This window comes from Hippopotamus amphibius, chromosome 1 (assembly GCF_030028045.1).
Source record: "Hippopotamus amphibius kiboko isolate mHipAmp2 chromosome 1, mHipAmp2.hap2, whole genome shotgun sequence".
In the NCBI taxonomy this organism is placed as follows: domain Eukaryota; kingdom Metazoa; phylum Chordata; class Mammalia; order Artiodactyla; family Hippopotamidae; genus Hippopotamus; species Hippopotamus amphibius.
Window position 1 is genome coordinate 228,807,037 of NC_080186.1, and position 19,494 is coordinate 228,826,530.

Here is a 19,494-nt window from a genome sequence, read left to right on the forward strand (position 1 = left end):
TGGGGTCAAATAGTAGCTCTGTTACTTACTAGTTGTGTATCCTCAGAAAAATAACTTCAACTCTTTAAGCCTTAGTTTTATCATCTGTAAAGTGGGGTCAATAATTTCTACCTTACAATGCTGTTTTAAGAATAAATGAGGTGAGAAATGAGTTAGTATCATGATATATGTGATATCCATTATTGTTATTATTCTTTAATTTATATAGTATAATATTGTTGCTATCTTTGTTCATAGAACAGTATATTGTATTGGCAGATGTTATCTGGTAGGAGAATGGTGCCTTATGAAATAAATAGCTTAAAATAACATCACTTTATTTTTTGGAGTTTATGAACATATATATTTGGTGAACATGTAAGTCAATGGCATACCATAAATTCTGTATTCTTATAACAAGTGTGATGGTTAATTTTGTGTGTCAACTTTACTGGATTATAGGGTGCCCAGATATTTGGCTAAACATTATTTCCGGGTGTGTCTGTGAGGGTGTTTCCAGATAAGATGAGCATTGGAATTGGTACACTGAGTAAAGTAGACTACTTTCCGCAGTGAGGGTGTCCACCATCCAATCTGTTGAGGCCTGAGTAGAACAAAGGAGGAAGAGAGAATTGACTCTGCTTGACTGCTTGAGCTGAAACATCAGTCTCCTTTTCTTTGCTGGGACTTACACCATTGGCCCTCCAGTTCTCAGAACTATACCACTGGCTTCCTGGGCTTCTGGCTTATAGATAGCAGATTGTGGGACTTCTCAGCCTTCCTAATTGCATGAACCAGTTCCTTATAATATAATATCTCCTATTATAACCAGTATCTCCTGTTGATTCTATTTCTGTGGAAAACCGTGACTAATACCATAAGCATTTATTGAGTCTCTAACAAAGTGATGCTTTGCCTTCTTGTTTCAGCTCTCATACTGTAAACAAGTATCCTTTTCTTGATATATTTAATGCTGCATTTTTTTCTTTTTTGCATTTCTGTGCATTTAGATGGTGATTTCACTGTGTGAAATGACCCCCAAATATAGTGCTGAATTGCTGTCTAGTGTTCTCAAGCACAAGAAGGCTGTAATGTGCCTTGCAGAAGAAATATGTATATTACATGAGCTTTATTCAGGCCTGAGTTATAGTGCTATTGGCTGTGTTTTCAATGCTAATGAATCAACTATATATATATTAAATAAGATGTCTTTGAACAGAAACACATAAAATAAGATCATGTATTGATTGGTTGATGGAAATGTTATGGCCAGAGGCTCACAAGAACCTAAACTATCTCCTCCCTAGGAATAATTGTTTAGTATTCACTAATTCAATGCTTCCAGTGACTTTATAGACCATAAGTACTATGAATAGCAAGAATCAACGGTATAAAACATTTTGTTTAACCTGAAAAGATGGCCAATGAATGTGCATGTTTAAACATTTTGTAGAATTATAAAGTATAAATTACCCAAACAAAATGAAATTACTCTTACTTAATTTTGGAACTACTCTTACTTAATTTCTCTTTTGCTTAGATTAGTTTATTTTAGAAGACATTTGCCAGGGAATGTATTAAATAAATCAGGTACAGTTGAGTTAGACCCAGTTTGTGTCGCAAAGGAGCTCCCATCTACCATGGAAGGCAATGAGAATTGTGTAATAACAGTATTGACATTAATTTGTATTCATGGAGCAGACATCACGTAGAGTCCTGAACATCAAGAAATCCAGCCTAGATCCAGAAAATAACCATGGACAGTCCACCGAGCAGATATCTCTACAACATGCCAGTGAAGGGCGACCTTATCTTAGAGCTCCAGGGATTTAAAGATAGAAAGGATCCTAGAGGCTTGGTATGTGATAAGGACCTAAGCATGTTTAGATGAAGAGCTAGAGCCAGAAACCAAGTCCCACGGCTCAAGTTGAGTCCTTTCCCACTAAACCATGGATGTTCTACGTGTTTAAACGAATTATTGGGTCAAGGCTTACAAGTGAACTCATGTTCCAAAAATTCCACTTAGGTCTAATGTTTAGAAGTGAGTCTGAGGCTGTTCAAAGATGAGCTCCAAGAGGCCTATTTTGCTGTATTTGAGCATTTTCATAGAGAGTTTCATAGATTTCAGCTGATTCTCAAAGGAGTTCTTGATACTGAAAAAGTATAAGAACTTCTATGCATATTCAGAAGTTTTCTTTGTACCATAAATGCTAAGCTGAATAAGGGTTAACAGTGCCATTGACATTGTATTTTGCACTCCTATCAATTTAGTAGAGAATTTTTTATGTTAAAAAAGTGCTAGGTTTGAGCCCTGCCCTGGGAAGATTCCACATGCCACGGAGCAACTAAGCCTGTGCGCCTTAAAAAAAAAAAAAAAATGCTAATTGTTGACTAGGGTGTAGTGAAACAAACCTACCTGTGGCAGTGTAAATTAGTGCAAAATTTCTGAAAAGACATGGCACTTTTTGAACCAGGTACCAAATTTAACCTTCACAATTCTATTCTTAGGAAGTAATTAGAAACTCAGGAAAAAATACTGTGTATGAAGCATTATTCTTTAGAATATACAAACTAAGAATCAAAGTAAATGTTTAAAAGTTGTTATATTATGATGACTTAATATAGTGAAAACTGTCTATGGATACCATGTGAAAAAAAAAATCACAGCAGATATATATATATATATATATAGTGTGCGTGTGTATGTGTGATTATGATTTATATATATGTGACCAGAAGAACATATATTAACAGAGGTTCTCTCTTGGTAGTAGGTGTTTCTTCTCTTTCTTTCTTTCTTTTTTTTTTTGTATTTTTCAAATTCTCTAAATGACTATATATTTTTATAATCAGAAAAATGTTAAATAACATTTTGTCCCACTTGAACTTTGATTTACCTAAAGAGAATCCTGTCTGTTTCTCTTAGTGTCTACATTTCAAAACATCTCATCACTGGTTTTGGCTGAATGTTCAAATGGAAACTCAGTTATTTCATGTTTGTTCAATTACAGATCCCTTTTCTTCCCATCACGTCATTTAGGCTTAAACCTTTGTACTCAGCCTCCTTCCCAATTCTTGCCTCTCTCCTCTCCTTCTTTTTGTTGTTTCACTGATCTTTTTTTAAAAAAATTAAATTCTGTCTGCTTTTCTTTGGCAGCCTTAGCCTGTTTTTCCTCTTCTCTATTTGTACTGTTCAGTTTCAGATATTCATCTGACCCTGTTTCTGTCCTGTTTTTTCCTTTTGGGAGTTAGAAGAAAGCATTCATGGAATAGTCTCTTCTAAACCTCAGAGCCTTGGTAGTACTTTTGTGTTAATTTTTACATTTTTTTTCCCCCTTTTGGGATTTCACAGGTATTTTCTCACTCTATGAGAAGCAGGTGTCCACAGGTACGCATGAGTGTGTGCTCACGTGTGTGCACGTATATAAGGAGAGCGTGTGCAGGTGTGTGACTACATCCTTTGTCTCTCCAGGTCAGGAGCTGTGTCATTTCCTGTACGTTCTGCAGAAGCAGGCACTCCAGTGTGGCTGACTGCCTGCTGGCCTGTCTGTGCTCAGCGACCTTTCAGAGCTTGGCACTTGGGCCTCTGACTGTATGCAGAAATGGGAATTTCCTAACCCACCCTGGTACCAGCAGGCTTACGTCCATACTTGGAAAGCTCTGGTGACGATGATGCAAACTGGGTTGGCTCTATAGGTTCTCCTGCTGCTGCCCGGCTGTTTGGAGCCAGGCAGGATGACTTTTCATCTCTCCAAAAGCCTGTCAACTAACAAAGAGATACATGTATTAGAAAAGATGGCAGAACTTGATTTAGAAAAGTGTGAATGCGTGGTTGCATTAAAATGACACCTCAAGGAAGGAGCTAAGGACCAAAGCAGGAGACTCTGAGTCAAAAATCAAGGCTAGGATTTATAGGATGAACATTTTTATGTGTAAGTTGGAATTCAAAGTAGATATTTATAATTGTGCTATGCTTATTTTATTTCCATAAATCTAAGGTCTGGCTTTGAAGTTGGCTCCAGAGTAGGTCCAAAAGCATTGGGCCTTGAAAATTCACCTGATAAATCAAACCTATGATGAAATGAATCAGGAAAATGCGACACTGGCTTGCAGTGTGCAAACCCTGTATAATAGAGCACTCAGTGTCTCCTAGCAGAGAAATGTACCTTGACATGCTTCCTTGGATTCACAGCTCTTCATCCTTCAATCTAAAGACAGAGCAGGGTGGAAAGGGTAGATAGCTAGGGAGACAGATGCTTTACTTTAATGTTATTTTCTTAAAACCTAAAGTCACACGGGTGAAAACTGGACTAAATGAAATTTACTTGGTTGGAAACAAGCGTGCAAATTACACGAGATTCCTAAATGTGCCAGAGCATCAGGGAGAGAGCGCTGTTGTGTGTGGACAGTGAGGAACAATGCTAGTGCCACAGGCGGCCCTTGCCACTACTGGCCTTTGGAAATAATGTGAAAAAGTTGATCTTTTTTCCTGCTGCCTCAGTCTTCCCTTTCTATGCCATCTTACCATACTTCCTTCCTCTTTCTCCTTCTAGTCGTAAACAGCCCCTTCACAAGAAATGTTAGCTTCCAGGGATGACCAGTCAAGTGCATCATTGTGTACACATAGGATTTATATTAATTCCATTTAGACCATTTGAATTTGACCTTGCAAATGTGGAACGAAATGTGTTTCCTATGAGCAGACATATGAACATTTTGTGCTTTTGTTTGGGGAAGGCAGGTTTAGATGAGCTCTCCTGTTGGCAGTCTGTGTTTCATATCCTGCCTGGTAGTAAGAAAACAGTTAAGTAGACAGAAACTCTTGTGGTATTGGGAATCTGGGTTCTTGTTTAAAAGTCCTCTCCCCTTTTTGCTTACCATGGTGAATATTAATTTTAAGTAAAAGTCACTACATCAACTCTAATGTCAAATAAATTTGAAAAAGAAGATGCAGCCTTTTGGAAAAGATGATGGAAACATTTCTGCTGCAGGTTTGGAGCTTATTGAAGCTGATGAACTGGCTAACAGATTCAAGCTGTATTTAGAGCATTTGGCTTTGGTGTCCCCATTTAAGTATGGAGGAGGCTGTTTTGTAACTTCATCTTTTTTTGCAGAGAGAATGAAACTGCCCGAGGGACAATACAGAGCTTTGGTGAGGGCTGGAATAAAGTCTCAAGGCTGTTGGGCTGTGCCACGTACCGCAAACAGCAGATGCCACAGAACTGTTTTTTAAAAAATCCTACCTTTCACATGTCATGCTAAAAATAAAGACTTAAAGAGACCTGAAAAACTTGAAAGAACTAGAGAAGCAGGCTGTAGTTATACCAAAGCAATATGCAAGGTCATGGAAGTAAAACAACAAACAGACAAGAGCACACTGTATAAAGTAAGATGTATTAGAGCTTTCTAAAGTTCCAAAGCAGCTTTTGTAATGTATTCAGAACAGAAATAAGAAAGGAATCATAAAACTGGATAGTCCCTAGGAGACTGAAAAAAGCTAAAGAAAATAATTCAATAACATTGGTGGGTCAGATAGAATGCCCTTATTCTCCTAGATGTCTCATCTCTTTCTTTTCCCTCTTGAAATTCATCTTAGGAAAACCTTACGTGGGTTTCCACCTGGCCAAGTCAAATTTCATCCTCCACTTGAACTCTAGTTATCTGCATATCTTGTAGATGTCCCCTTCAGTTGCTTATTGTGTGTTTTGTCAGCTTGACTAGGCTCAAAGCTCTAAGGTCAAGAAACAGGTCTTCTCTGTCTTTGGAATTTCTCTATAGCTTGGGTACAGCAATTGTGTCTGCAGATGGTGTACAATGAATATTCCCTAACTCACTGGATATTTCCAGATTAAAAGAAGTTAACATAAAGCTATTCAACTTTCTTCTATTATTAACATTTATGTGCCATATTCTGAAATATCTGTAGGAGACCAGATAAGATAAAAGCTAGAGGAACACGTTGTTGATACAATAGTGAGAATGCAAAAGACCTTTAAAAATGTCTTGACATAAATAATGAAGATGGTAAGAACAATAATGATATAACAACTTTACAGTTTTCTGTAGCACTTGATTCTTCTGAAAGCACTTTCAGATAATAAAGAAGAGTGGAATAAAGGTAGGAATAGAAATACATGTGAGGAATAATGAAGAAATGTGGAGATAAAAAAGCAAAATAACAAAAGAAAGACAAAGAAAATAGAGCCAAGAATAAAGACATGGAAGGAGAATTTACTAACAAACTGGAACAGTTGTTGGCTAAATTTCACACCGGACAGAATGTCAACTATTGACAATGTTGGTATTCTTCAAGCAGGTAGAGTATGTTGTCTGTGGATCACGGCATGTTTTCACTTGTTTTCTACCGGGTAGTGGGGGAGGGAGTGTCCTGGGTTCTCTAATTCTCTCCATCCTTGTTCACCAGGGTTTATGCTGTTGATAGTCTGGCCATCTGTACTCCAGACATTCTGTCTACATCGTTAAAAAGACATGGACATGTGAGTGGTACTCAACTTTAGTAGTTCATGTCAGTGATTTCACAAAAGCTCAGGTAGGCTTGCTGTGGAAAGCACCATCGATTTTTTTTTCTTGAAAGTTCATAGCAGTTTTATTCATCACAGCCGAAAACTGGATACGTTTGAAATGTCCATCAACTAGTTAATGGAAAAAATATCGTGGTACCTCCATACAATGTAATGCTCCTCAATAATACTAAGAAAGAAATCACTGATATATGCAGTGACGTGGATGAATTCCAAAAACATTATTCTAAGAGAAAGATGATGGCTATAAGAGGGTTCATACTGAATATTAATGTCCCTAATTATGACACTCTAAAAATGACGAAACTACAGGGCCAGAAAACAAGTGGTTGCCTGAAGGTGGAGGGAAGGGCTGACTGCAAAGGGGCACGAGGGAACCTTCCGGGTGATGGAAATGTTCTGTCTTGACTGTGATTCACATTGATTTTGGATGCTGTTGCAAGGTTCTGAAAACTTCCCAACCTTAGGAGGCAGGTCTCATATTACTGTCAATAATGCCGAACGTGGTAGCTTTTTACAAAGAAGCTCCAAGAAGAAGACATCCCAACCATGTTCTAGAACTGACCAGTTCTAGAACTGACAAAGTGCAGACAAAAAAGTTCTGTCATGTGTGTCAGAGGCCACAAAGGTCCTAAAATTACCTATATTATTGTTTTGGAGGGATGAGCTACACATTTTAAAAGATAATTCAATAAGGTGACCTCCTTGCATTCTGAAGGTAGCAAGCTTCTCTACTTTGGGGTCTGTTTTGTTCAAAAATTATATTAACTTTAGTTGAAGGGCAGGTGACCCAAACCAAAGTGTCAAGATTAGTAAATCTTTGACGGTAAATCAGAAAAAAGATATGAGTGATCATCAAAGATAAAACTCATCAGATCCTTAGAAAGTTTTCTCATATCCAAGTGAGAAAAGAGATGAAATCTTTCTTCCTTTGAGAACACTAACATGGAGACAGACTTTAACTTCAATTGCCTTCTATGCTGCTGAAAGCACGGATCAACTATTTTCAAGATTCAGAGATCAACACCCATGTTTTGGCAATAATTCTATCAATACTTTTCCCACTTTAGGTTTTGAAACAGTAGCGAACTCTTTTCTTTGGCGAGTTGAAGACCTGCTAGGGTTTTGGTCCTCGCTCTGGCCTAATTATTTAATCTCTTTTGGTCTCAATTCCTTCAACTGTAAGAGGGAATAATTGTATCAGTCCTGCTTTAATAATAATAATAATTTCCATTTCTAAATTTCTGCCACGTGTCAGGTACTCTGCTGTGCCTTTGCCATATGTTATCTTTAAATCTCTCATCAACTTTGCAAGGAAGGAATAATTATCACTCATGTTTTACAGCTGAGAAAGCTGAGGCTTAGATCCCTTCAGGAACCTGCCTGAGGTCACACAGCGAAGAAGGGGCAAAGCCAGGGTAGAAACCTTCATATGTATGAACAGAAGCCCCTTCTCAGTCCTCCACGAGATTTTGAAGTTCATTCAAAATGACATCTGTGGATGTGTTTGGAGAATAGAAAAGTTCTTTGTAAATGCATGTTTTGATTATTATCCTGATGAATATAAATTATTTAATGTGTATTGAGTTCCTTGCAGGAGCTTAGTACTGAATTACATACCATTTTGGATACTCTATGGAATTAGGTATTTTTTCCCAATGTAGTATTATGTAAGGTGTGTTATTACTAAATGTTAAATAGTTCCAAATGATATCACTTCCACCCTTTGAATCAGGTATTAGTTTCTTTTGGATCTATTTTGGAGAAAAAAGAAAAGCAAATATGCTAATCTAAATTGAATGAATGTTTCAGGAAACAAAAACCAGCTGCATGTAGTCCAACCTTCAAAGTCAGCAAATAAAGCTCCGAAGAACTCCGAGAGCTGATCAGAAAACTCCAAAGGAGATGAGAGAAATATACCATAGGGATTAGCAAATTTATGCTGAAAAATTCATGTGTTCACAAATGTTCTGAACCAACATAGCTTCCCTGTCTTGTTTATTTTTTGAGTCTTTAATGACCAATAGGGCTGTTGAAATTTACTTGAAGAGTCTATCCTTGATTTGAGGGTATCAGACTTCCTGTGTGAAAGATGGCTGGGAATCCACTCAACTCTCCTAAAATAAGCATTAAGTTTTGGAAAGAATTTTCTCTTGTGGGAAACATCCTATTCCCAAAGAAGGCCATCAGCATCATGCTGATGGCTTTTTTTCCAGGGAGGAAACTGAGGGGAGCCAGTTGGCCCAGCAGCCAGGAATCAACCTTCAGGACAGGTTAACATTCGGGACAGACTCCTCTGTCCTTTTGCCTTGATCTTTTGGAAGAACTGCTGAAAGTCAAAATGAAAGTTAACAAAATTCTGCAGGAGAATCAACTGAGTCCAGAAATGAGCTGTTTCTTATTGTTTCCTCTGTTTCTTTATGTACAGATAAAAAGACCCACCTTGGGAAGTCATTATGAGGATTAAATAATATAACTCAGGTGCTCTCCTGGCACAAAACAATCATCACTATTGAGTCCTAGGCCATTTCCCCAAATATGCTCATCCAGTTGTTCCTTAAGGTGGAGGTAAACTATTGATTCTATTAGGTCACAGGATGTCTAAAGAGTTAAGAAAAATGCTTTCAAACTGAGAAAAGATTGGAGGAGGTTGTCTTTCTAGGCCTTACCAAGGATCTGTGCTGGGTGGAATATAGCTTCATGATGGGACCGTATAGTGCAGGAGCCATGCCACTGGACAGCTGGAGGACTGCTTGCCTTTGATCACCTTGGCGGAATGAATGTGGGGCCATTGACTGACCCCTGCATTTTCCTGCATGTAAGATGGGAGGTGATAGCCCTTGTCTAGTTCTCCTGTCAGACACTTTGGTTATATTTGGGTCTCTGCTGGGTTAAGGCAGAAGCCCATCTGAGAGGATAGGACCACTGTATGGCCAATTGGTTTTGTTTGGCACAGAGCATGGGTTTGGCTGAATCTGAACAGACAAAATCGAACAAACTAAGGTAATCATACAAGAGATATTTTAAAAGAAAAAAAAATAAAGCTGGATACTACTAGAGCTGCCATCAGCCCTGTTTTGCTGCTTGGATTTGGTCATATTCTTGAGTAGAGGAACAAGAGGACAGCCTAACATCATCTGTGTAGCCTCCAGCCACAGCCAGTCAGAACTCTGCCCAGCCCCAGCAGCTATGAGGCTGGCCAGGCATCTGATCCAGGCCCTCTGGGCACAAGTTCTTGGGCCTGGGGTGAGGGTGCTTCTGTCACAATGCCTTTCAACATGATCCTGGTACGGTGGGAGGCAGAATCAGTGTTTTCAGTGCTGGGGACTCAACTTAGTTGTGCTTTACTTGTGGCCAGTGTTCCCTAGTAATCCTACTAGGATTACTCTGCTCTGCTCAGGGAGGCAAACTGCCATTTGCCAGTTGATTGCAGCAGGTCACTTTATGTCTAGGGGCCTTGGTTTCCTTGAAGTGAGGGCATCTCTAACCTGGATCTTAGCACAGTCTGTGAATCTGTGGTCTGCCTTTGCCTGGGGCACTGAAGCGTGTGTGTATTTTTCTTCCCTCTCTCCCAGCCCCTGGTTCTGGGGATGTTCCTCTCAGCTGTTCTTGGCCCCTGTTCGTTATCCAAATTTCTCTGTGCAAAAGAACAAGTTTGAATGGATCATTGTTTCTTATAAGATAGACAACAGCTGATAAAGTCAGGGGTTGACCTATTTCTGAAGCAGACGACTGAGGAGAAATTTATGGCTTTCTCTTCTTCAGAATTAACCATTTTTTTCTTCTTGGCACGTGTTTTATGGGACTTGACTAATCACCCTGGCAATATAGGGCCAAAGTTTTCTTGGCTATAGATCAAAGTCTCTGATACACCGGCAAGACAATGAGAAAGCAAAAAGAGGCCAGGAGAAAGCCTTTGCGACGAATTTTGGAGTCAGACTCTAATGGAATGAATGTTTGGAGTCCAACTCTAGTAAAGCAAAAAAATGATTGGGATAATTAATCCCTGGAAGAATTGCCAATGACCAATACATAGGAAAAAAGGCCTTTCTCTAATAATGAAAGACATGCAAATAAAAATAAAAATGCTATCATTTCCCTCTGTCATTTTGGCAGCAATGTAAATGGTTGGTTAAACCTGACGCCCATGATGTGAGGAGATGTGTGGCTACCTGATGCAACCTTTTGGAGGGTAGTAGGTGATACGCACTGAAATGTAAAATGTATCATCTCTTTGCCAACAATTCTCAGTTTAGGACCTACCCTAAGGAGATAACTACTTGAAAGTAAAAATAAGTTTGCAAAAGCGTATTCATAGGGAAAATTAGAAATAATTTTGAAGTTCATCAGATGGGGTCTGGTTTTGTCAATTATGGTAAATACCTTCCAGGAAGTTCTGTGCAATCAGTAAAAAGGATGGTAAAGAGCTTTACGTATGGTGTGGATGATTATTTAATGACACAAAGGTTCTAAAACAAAGTGATCACATTTACATACAATTATATTAATGGAGGTTTTTCACTTGGGAGAGTTTTCACTAAAATCTTAACTGGTAGAATTTGAGGCTACTTTTACCTTCTTTCGTATTTAACTTCCAGTTCTTCCACTTACCATCTCCATGTCCATAGGGAAGCTTATGTAACATCTCTTCCTCTTGGTAAAAAATGGGGATAATAATACGTATCAACCTCTTAGAGGTTACTGAGGGAATCAGGCAATAAAACACATGTCAAGCACCTGGGATGGTGTAAGAAAGTGATTTTTTTTTCGCATGGTTTCCATTTTACTTTAATTGTATGAGTACAAACAGCTGTGTTCCTATGCTTGCGATTCAAAGAGAGAAAGCTAAGAGGGCTTTGAATAGCTTCCATTGATTTAAATGCAGGAAGAGCCCTACTTCCAAATATGTGGAACAGTTTTTTCCTAAGGCTGTCGTCTGTCAGAAAAAGGCCATATTGAGTCATTGTTTTCTAAAGGCTGGAGAGGAGAGTGAGTGACTGATGCTGTTGGGCAGCCTAAAATAATATTTCATTCTTGTTATCCTGACGCAGTTTAAGACCAAGTGAGTTCAGATGGTTCTACAGTTTCCCTCTTGGTTTGGAAGAACAAAGCTTTAGTTATTTATGCTCTTAAACAACAGAGCTCTGTCCTATACTCAGGAGCATGCAAACTAAACAGAAGATTTCCTGAAGGGCCATCCTATTTACTGTGAGGATGATTCCAAGTGGTAAGTAGACACAGTTAGCTCCAGCCATCTGTGAAGGGCCCACATCCTCACAGAGGAAATTAGCCAAGACTCACAGAAGCACAGCAGCTAATCAGGTTGGGGATTTACCTCTCCTATATTGTGTTAATGTTGGTGGACTCCACCGTTTGAAAATGCACTATTTACTTGGGCCCTGCTTTGTCCTACAAAACAAATAACCTTGTATTGCTTTCTTTGAGGCAGAAGAATGAAAATGTCAATATTTTGAGTGTTTTTACTTTGGGCACTTCTGGTTCGTAGATGATTGTTTCAAACACTGCCGTGTTATCTTTTCAGAGCTGTGGATACTGTGGAATGGGGATGGTAATTGAGGCTCAAGAGTTTTCATCAAAGGCTCATAGATCACTAGAAGGACACAAATTAGGCCATCTCCATCCTGTATCCCTATCCTGTATCCCTCTTCTCATTTCTCTTTCCTTGCACTCAGCCGGCTCCTGGCTTGCTACCACACTGCCACTCCCATGTGCAATTTTCACTTAACAACAGTCAGGTCTTGGTAGAGTATGTGAAGTTGGGATTAATTCCAACTCTTAATTACAGCTAGGAAGTATTGAGCACTTCGTAACATGCCAGGTTTTACGTTAAGTGGTTTGCACGCGCTATCTCGATGCTCCTCAAGGAGTAATCCATGATGACTGGCTTTACAAGCCTGGGGGCGGGGGTGTGTGTGCCAGTAAAAATGCAGATTCCTCAGCTCCATTCTAGACCAGTGAGATGAGCATCCAGTGGTGGGGTCAGGGGTCTACCATTTTAACAAGCACCTTCAGCAATCCTGCTGCACAAGAAGCTCAAGAGCCTCTGCATTATTTTTCAAAGCACGTGGGACTCAAGTGCCATCTTCTCTCCTTCCACTGCTCTGATTTCTGTGCTTAAATTCTTATGGCAAAAAAAAAAAAAAAGAAAAAGAAAAAGAAAAATCCTGTGGACTGGGAGACATGGCTCGACCTATGCCTCTTAGTAGCTGGTGATTACAAATGTGTCCCCATAGCCAAAGTACTTTTGTGGGAGGATTAAAAATTGAGAAATTTTTTCTTGACTGATGGTAGCCTGTGATCTGTAAATAGAGAGGGAAGCCTCAGGGACCACAGACATAGGACTGTATGCTTGGTTGTACAGGTTGTGCACTGCCCAACTGAACATGGTGGCCTTACCTGAAGGAGTGAAAACCTGGCATTCTCTTTGGCCCAGGGCTGTGTGTATCAGGGTGGCCCATTCCCAGGAGAAGGTGACTGATGTGCTGGTGTGGGTCCCAGGGCCCAGAAAGCACTGCCTACCTTTTGCATATGTTTGTTGTCATGCTTCAAAGGGCCTGAAGGTTCAGTGTCATAAATTCCTTGGTTCTCAAGTTTATTTTTAGAAAACCTCTATTAAAATTAAGTGCCACGTGGAAGATGACAGGGACATTTAATCATAGTGGCACAGACTGTTTAATCTGGTTGCTCTGGGGATGGCATACAAGAGGATTCATTTGGTGGGAGGGGAGGACAGGCTCCTTTGTGGACCACTTTGGTGGAGGAAGCTGGGGAGATTAGGAAAAATTTTTTTTTCTTTTTTTTGCAGAGTAAGGCAGAGGTGAAGTGGGAGAGGGGCTAAAGACTCAATGGACCTGTGTGATGATTCTGATGGCTACCCTCCAACACACTGTTTTCTTAATCCTCCAGCCCCTCCCATCCTCCTCGTGTTTGGTGAATGTCCAGCGCCCAGTGACTGTCCCCTCAATCACAGGACTGAACTGCGGTGATACTGCAGGTGCCAAGGCCTCTGTGGCATAAGTGGGTCCCAGAGAGAAACTTCACGTCCGACTCTGGAGCTGATGCAGCACAGTGGGACGGGGGGAGATAAGCGCCCACCTCTGAATCTGAGACCCACCCCCCTTCCTTGTGCATTCCTCTGCCAGGCGCAGGATAATTAGAGTGAAGAGACTTAGTTTAGCTCATTCAACTCCCTGCCGGGCCCCATACTAAAGCTTTCACATGTGCAATCATGTCTAGCATCCAGGGCAGGCTTCCTTGGGTTTCTTTATCAGCTCGTTAAGAAAGAGCAGAGATGATTCTCTAACTCTAGCAAAGCGTCTGTCTGTGGGACTAGTAAGCACTGACATTTGATTTCATCTTTGATCTTGTAGAAAGTACCATGGATTTCATTTTGAAAGCTTTTTTTTTTTGGCTAAACTAAAATTGTTCCCCAATTTTCCCACTGATTATTTGTCCTGCTAATTCATGTGGTAAGTGGTATGGATTCATTAATTTACCCCACAGGGAATAAGCACCTTCCAGGGAGAGGAGGTGGGTAGGAAGGGGTTCCCGTGAAGGAGGGGCTTTTCCTGGGTCTTAGTGGTGGGTGCTGGGGAAGGGAGGCAGATGGAGAGGTGTGTCCGCAGAAGCACGGCAGTGAGAGAGCATGGGCTCCCTGAGGCCCTGTAAGCTGCGAGATGTGGCTGGTGGGGTCCGTGTGGGTGTGGAAGGAGATCAAGGGCAAGACCACGCATGAATGAGTGAACGAATGCGGGAATGACTGCGTGTGGAAGTCCATTGTCCTTCCCAGGGTGGCTCTTCCCTCACCACGCAGGCTGTTTTTTTCACTGCACCTTCTCAGTGAGCAAGTTGAAGTTTCAGTTAATGATCTCCTACTAAAGGGAGAAATCCCTTCTCATGGGAGGAAAGGAGATCGTTAGCTTCCGTGCTCTCTCATATCTAAGCTAAGAAGTCAGCATGAATTCTAGACATGGTTCATGTCTTTGGATAATTAGCACTGCTGCTCATGATAGGTAACTGTCTGTTTTCCCCTCCCTTCAAATCTTTTTTGGTTAGGGTACCATGACGGAAATGAATGGCTTCCATTATTTTTTTGCCTTCACGCAGGAATCTTTAAACTAGCCTGAACTTCATACCGACTATCATATGAATCACGTCTACTACAATTACCCCTTTCTGTGTCATTTCCCAGGTTAGCGTCCTTGTGTAACACAATATGCAGGGCAGGGTTGAAATGTCAAGTGATAACCAGGCAGATAACTGACAGTTAACAGACCCACCTCCTTGAGCTGTTATCTCAGAGGCTTTAAGACAAAAACCTTACTCATATAAATAGTACCTGAAATGAGATATGTAATGTTAATAGATATATATATTTCCCCATATCTGGCTGTTCAGTAATTCAGCTCCATTTTGGATATTGTGTGCATTTATTGCAATGAGCTTAATAATCATTATAAAACAAACGACAGTTTTCTCTTCATGAATCGTCACCATTTAATAGGCTTAGTTCTAAGCAGGTGTTGCCCATTTAATCTTCACACCAGCCCCAGGAGGTACTTACTGTGAGTGGCACCATTTTTCATACAGGGAAACTGAGGCACAGAGCTCTTAAGTAACTTGCCCCAAGTCCACAGTTAAAGCTGGGATTTCAACCCAGGCAGTCTGGCTCAGAATTTATGCTCTCAACCTCCATGCTATAATGCTTACACATTGCTTGAAACACAGAGGTGGTTTTAGTATCAAATATGAAGAATGCAACCCTTCAGATTTTTCTCTTACAAATGTAAATAATTGCCTGTATTGTGTGTGTGTTACTGTATGGCTTTTGACAAACATTGACAAACAGTAAGGCCAAAGAAATATTTGATCCTTTCACTCATGTCTCATTACCTAGAAGAAGAATTTTGATTATATTATTTGTGCAAAAGTTGTTGATTTAGGTTAGTTTTATGTATAATATGGTTTAGAATTTTGTCACATGCGTTGTTAGTACGTTTCCAAACATTCATGTTCTTAGCGAGACAATTTAAAAACAGCCACAAAAACTCCCCCCATGTGCCAAGAACAAGTTTGATTGTGAGGTCTGTGTGCCCAAATGATGTTTTGTTATCTGAACCAAGAACATGAGCTTAACCCCTGCAATCAATGACCACCATAAATAAATGCCTTCTTATTTAAGTAAAAATTTTTTTTTTTTTTTGCTTTGTTAAAGTGAGCAGGCCTTCTCACCGATGTTTTTCTAAGTTACAACTTCTCTTTCGGTTTACACTATAGACACTGGCTCCAAGAGTTGGCTTTGAACTGTCAGCAGTTCCCCCCAGCAACCTGGTCCAAGGTCTAGGGTTTCTTTAGGCGGAGTCTAGCGTTGTGAAAACAATGGAGCTATTTATCCATGTCACCTGGAGCGCAGTTAACATCCTGCCAATCTCAGCTGGTCTGACACACGAACTTGGTGGGTCTGGACATTTCTTAAGAGTTTTCTCAGGAGTGACTCTTTTGTCCACTTAAACTGCAGGGCCAGACAGATAAGCTTATGGGCCTAGAAATTGTTCTTGGCCCAGATCTAGGGACACTTTTTAGTCAACCAGAGCTGCTCTGATTTGAGATTTGCTGACAGTTCTTGGTTCAGAAAAAGGTTTGCATTCCTGAGCTACTTGTCTTTTACTGGGAACATCTAAATTCTTGTCTGTGAGGTAGAGATCCAGGAAATGAGTAAGAATGGAATTCTGTTGTTTGGGCGACCCTTGTATACCATGAGCCTCTTAGTACCGGATGCGACAGCCAACAGATATTAATTGGTGGTGATGGAGGTAGTCTCTCTAGCCAGAACCCGCTAGCACAAGCCCTGATGGATTGGCAATGATGCCTGCTAAGCAGACTGTAACACACTTCACTAACAACTTTAGGCCAAAGAAGATTAGAGTATGTTTTTCAGTGTGTGTTTTTAAATTTCCTCCTTCATTACATTGTTTTTAATGGAGTATTGGAATCAAACGTAAATGGTTAAGTTGGATGGTACTGAGACATCACTTCCTTCATTCCAGTATGAGGTTTTCCCTGCTATGTGACAGCTCCAGGCACTCAATATTTACCCCTCCCTTCCTAACATGTCTCAGGGTATCACGGCTGTTCCGATTATAGGAAGGGAAGGCCATGCTGGTCTTTTAGAAAGCGCTCGGCATGAATGTGTTTTCGGGTGAGCATTGCTTACTAACAGATGAACAGCTTGAAGTTGAGTCAAACAAAACCTTTCGTGCTTATAAGGGTCAGGGCACCAGGGGTCAGTCTGCAACTGAGCTTTATATTGACACAGAGCATGTCCAGAAGTGGAGAAAGCTTCTGACTCAAGGACCTGCTGCATGGCCGTTGGCCATTGTCTGAGGTGGTGGGATGGTTATCTTCAAAGCTGTCGAAGGTGAAGTTTTCCTATAGGAAACTTCTGGACAACTATCATGTGAAATGACATAAATGCCTTAGGTTAGAGTATTCTTGGTTTTGTCCGTTGACAAATGGAGGTTTGAACATGGGAGTCTGAAGGGATTTTAGTGTAATTTTTTCCAGGGAGTGAGAAGCAGGGAGTGCTGGGTGTTGAGGATTCAGTGGCAACATTACCTTAAGGGCTTGCTTTCGCTTTCAGACCAGATCATCCATGTTATCGCTGAGGAGAGGGAATCACAGTTTTAACAAACTGCCTTCCCTCAGAAGTTTTGATTCTCACACAGTCACCAGAGGCAGCAGCACTGTCAAATAAACAAAGTTTAATTAAATAAAAATGTTTAAACAGAGTGAAATATTCCTCCCTGGCTAGTCGCAAGTTGGGCAATTCAAAGAACAAATCTTGGGGGAATTACAAATGGATTACTTTTTCTGCTCCCTGTGTACTGCTGTTTTTCTTCTTGGTGTCAAATCTGAAGTTGAATTCAGTCAACTAACTACAGCAAACAAAAAGTGCATAAATGTCTTTTCTGTTTCTGTTCCTTATATTTCATCACTAAACAAAGCAAGTTTCCCTTCCTGGCTTCTTCCTTTGGGAGCATATAAAACTGACATGAGTTTAATATTGTGGAGGTTCTAGTGTCACTTTGAAAGCATAATGATTAATTTTGTTATGTAAAAGCTTATTATAACGATTTTTGGTTGCTAATGTTACATTTGCTACAAAATTTGCTGAAGAAACACACCATTTGCTGAGGATTTGGAAGGATTTGTCATTAGGTAAAGTATGTCAAGTATCTAAGGGTGTGGTGTTGGGGTACGTGTATGTCAATTCCATTACTTTTTTCTTTTCTTTTCTTTTTTTTTGGATTTCCTATTTCAGTCACCTCTTTTGACTTAAACTGTTTTCCACAGATCCACTAAGAACTACAAATCTGGCAGTATGGTGTAACAAGTAGTTGGGGTGACACTTCAAAGTGTAATGGGAAATAAGGAAAATACTGCAAAGAAAACAGAAATCTGGGCCATGGAGGGCTCTGCCAAGTCGCCCTTCTGTCATTCTCTGCCCCAACAATCCCACCAAGGTATATTCTAGTACCTTCTTACATAGCCTAAGTGCCAAGGGTCAGAACAATAACCTATCTTCCTAATTTACTGTCTGAGCACAGTTGTTCTTCCTTTTAAGGCGCAAAAAGCATTTAACTGTACCCATGAAACCCCTTTGCCCTCCTCCCTGCCTGAGCTGCCTTTATTCTTGTTTCTGTGGGTGGGTAAAAAGTCGGCCCACCTGAAGAGGTAGCTCTAAAATGATTCTGGAAAATGATCTCTCTTCCTCTGCAAATGATCATGTTGGTTTTAAGTTTATTTCAGGTACCTTACGTCTCCCTCTACTCATACTTAATAACAAAGGATCCTACAGTAGATGAAAGTAGAAAAAGGTAAAATAAAATTAAAGCATATCTAGTTGCCTGAGTGACTTCATGTATATCATTTTGACTCAGCATTACTCCTGCTAAAAATAAAAAGAAAGATGAAAATTACCTTCGGGTTTTTGCTGCTCTAGGTGCTCTCTGGGTTCCAGGGGTAGGTTGGACCTTTAAGGCTGGCACGGTTGGGATTGCCAAACCAGAAAAGATCTTGCTCCAGGTGAAGTCACATTTCTCAGGTCCTCTGTGCTGCTTCCCTCAGAGGAAGCTGTGATTTTTCTCTGGCCCTGCAAGAGAAAGGGATTCCAGATAAGCTGAGTGTTGTGTGGAATATCTCATCTTTGTTGTTCTAGTGCAGCCCTTTCAGCTATCCAGAGCCAGTTAGACTTGTTATGAGGAGCTAAATGATTGGCTGGATCTGGGGCTCAGTTTCATAAATTATAGCCCAGCGTACAAGAAGCACGAGTCCTATAGTTGCTGTAGTCCAGAGGCCTGCCAGTTCCTGCCTTAACACATATGTAGTGGTAATTGAGTTCTAACACGGCCTTGGATGTTTCTGTCCTAAATAGCTGACATTGCATCTTCAAGACTGTGTGAGTAATCCTGACTTTTTTTTTTAAACTCCGTAAATTAATAACATGGCCCGAGAGGGAGTGATGGTAATTAGAAAATACTGAAGTAGCAGATGATTCATTTTCAAGGTGCTGTTTTCTGTGTATCAAGTTCAATGCAATTAATCTTAAAGCTTCTAAGACCTGGCAGGGTTATTCCAGCTTTTTGCCACGAATCACAGTCAAGCTGCAATTTGAAGGAGGCTCTTCAATGCATTTGTTAGCCCTGTTTGTTTTATGGGGTCAGGAAAGTGATAAAGATCCAGTAGGAGCAGGTGCTGATGTCAAAGCAACGGCTGAGAGCCCTTGAGTTGAGTAAGTTTCAAGATTTCCCACCCCCACCGTCCACAGCTGGGAGGGAGCAGCTCATGCCAGCTCATGGGACACAGGGACACAGCACTGAGAGCACAGAAAGAGGAGAAATGTGAAATGACAACGAATCTTTTCTTTACTGTCATCTGAAGCTATACCGAGACA

At 40.4% G+C, this 19,494-nt stretch overlaps 1 long non-coding RNA gene across 3 annotated transcripts; it reads right to left on the reverse strand.

Annotated features, from left to right (window-relative positions):
• Window positions 1-222: 222 nt before the first annotated feature.
• Window positions 223-18,744, reverse strand: LOC130857416 (uncharacterized). Of its 3 annotated transcripts, none has more exons than XR_009054818.1 (4): window positions 18,522-18,744; window positions 17,157-17,284; window positions 3,630-3,745; window positions 223-583 (listed from the first exon to the last, which is right to left on the reverse strand). It is a non-coding gene; the product is annotated as an uncharacterized LOC130857416 (long non-coding RNA). The 3 variants fall into 3 exon arrangements; XR_009054821.1 differs by having other exon boundaries at window positions 3,602-3,745; XR_009054819.1 differs by lacking the exons at window positions 223-583; window positions 3,630-3,745 and adding an exon at window positions 5,365-6,450.
• Between the last annotated feature and the right edge of the window lie 750 nt (window positions 18,745-19,494).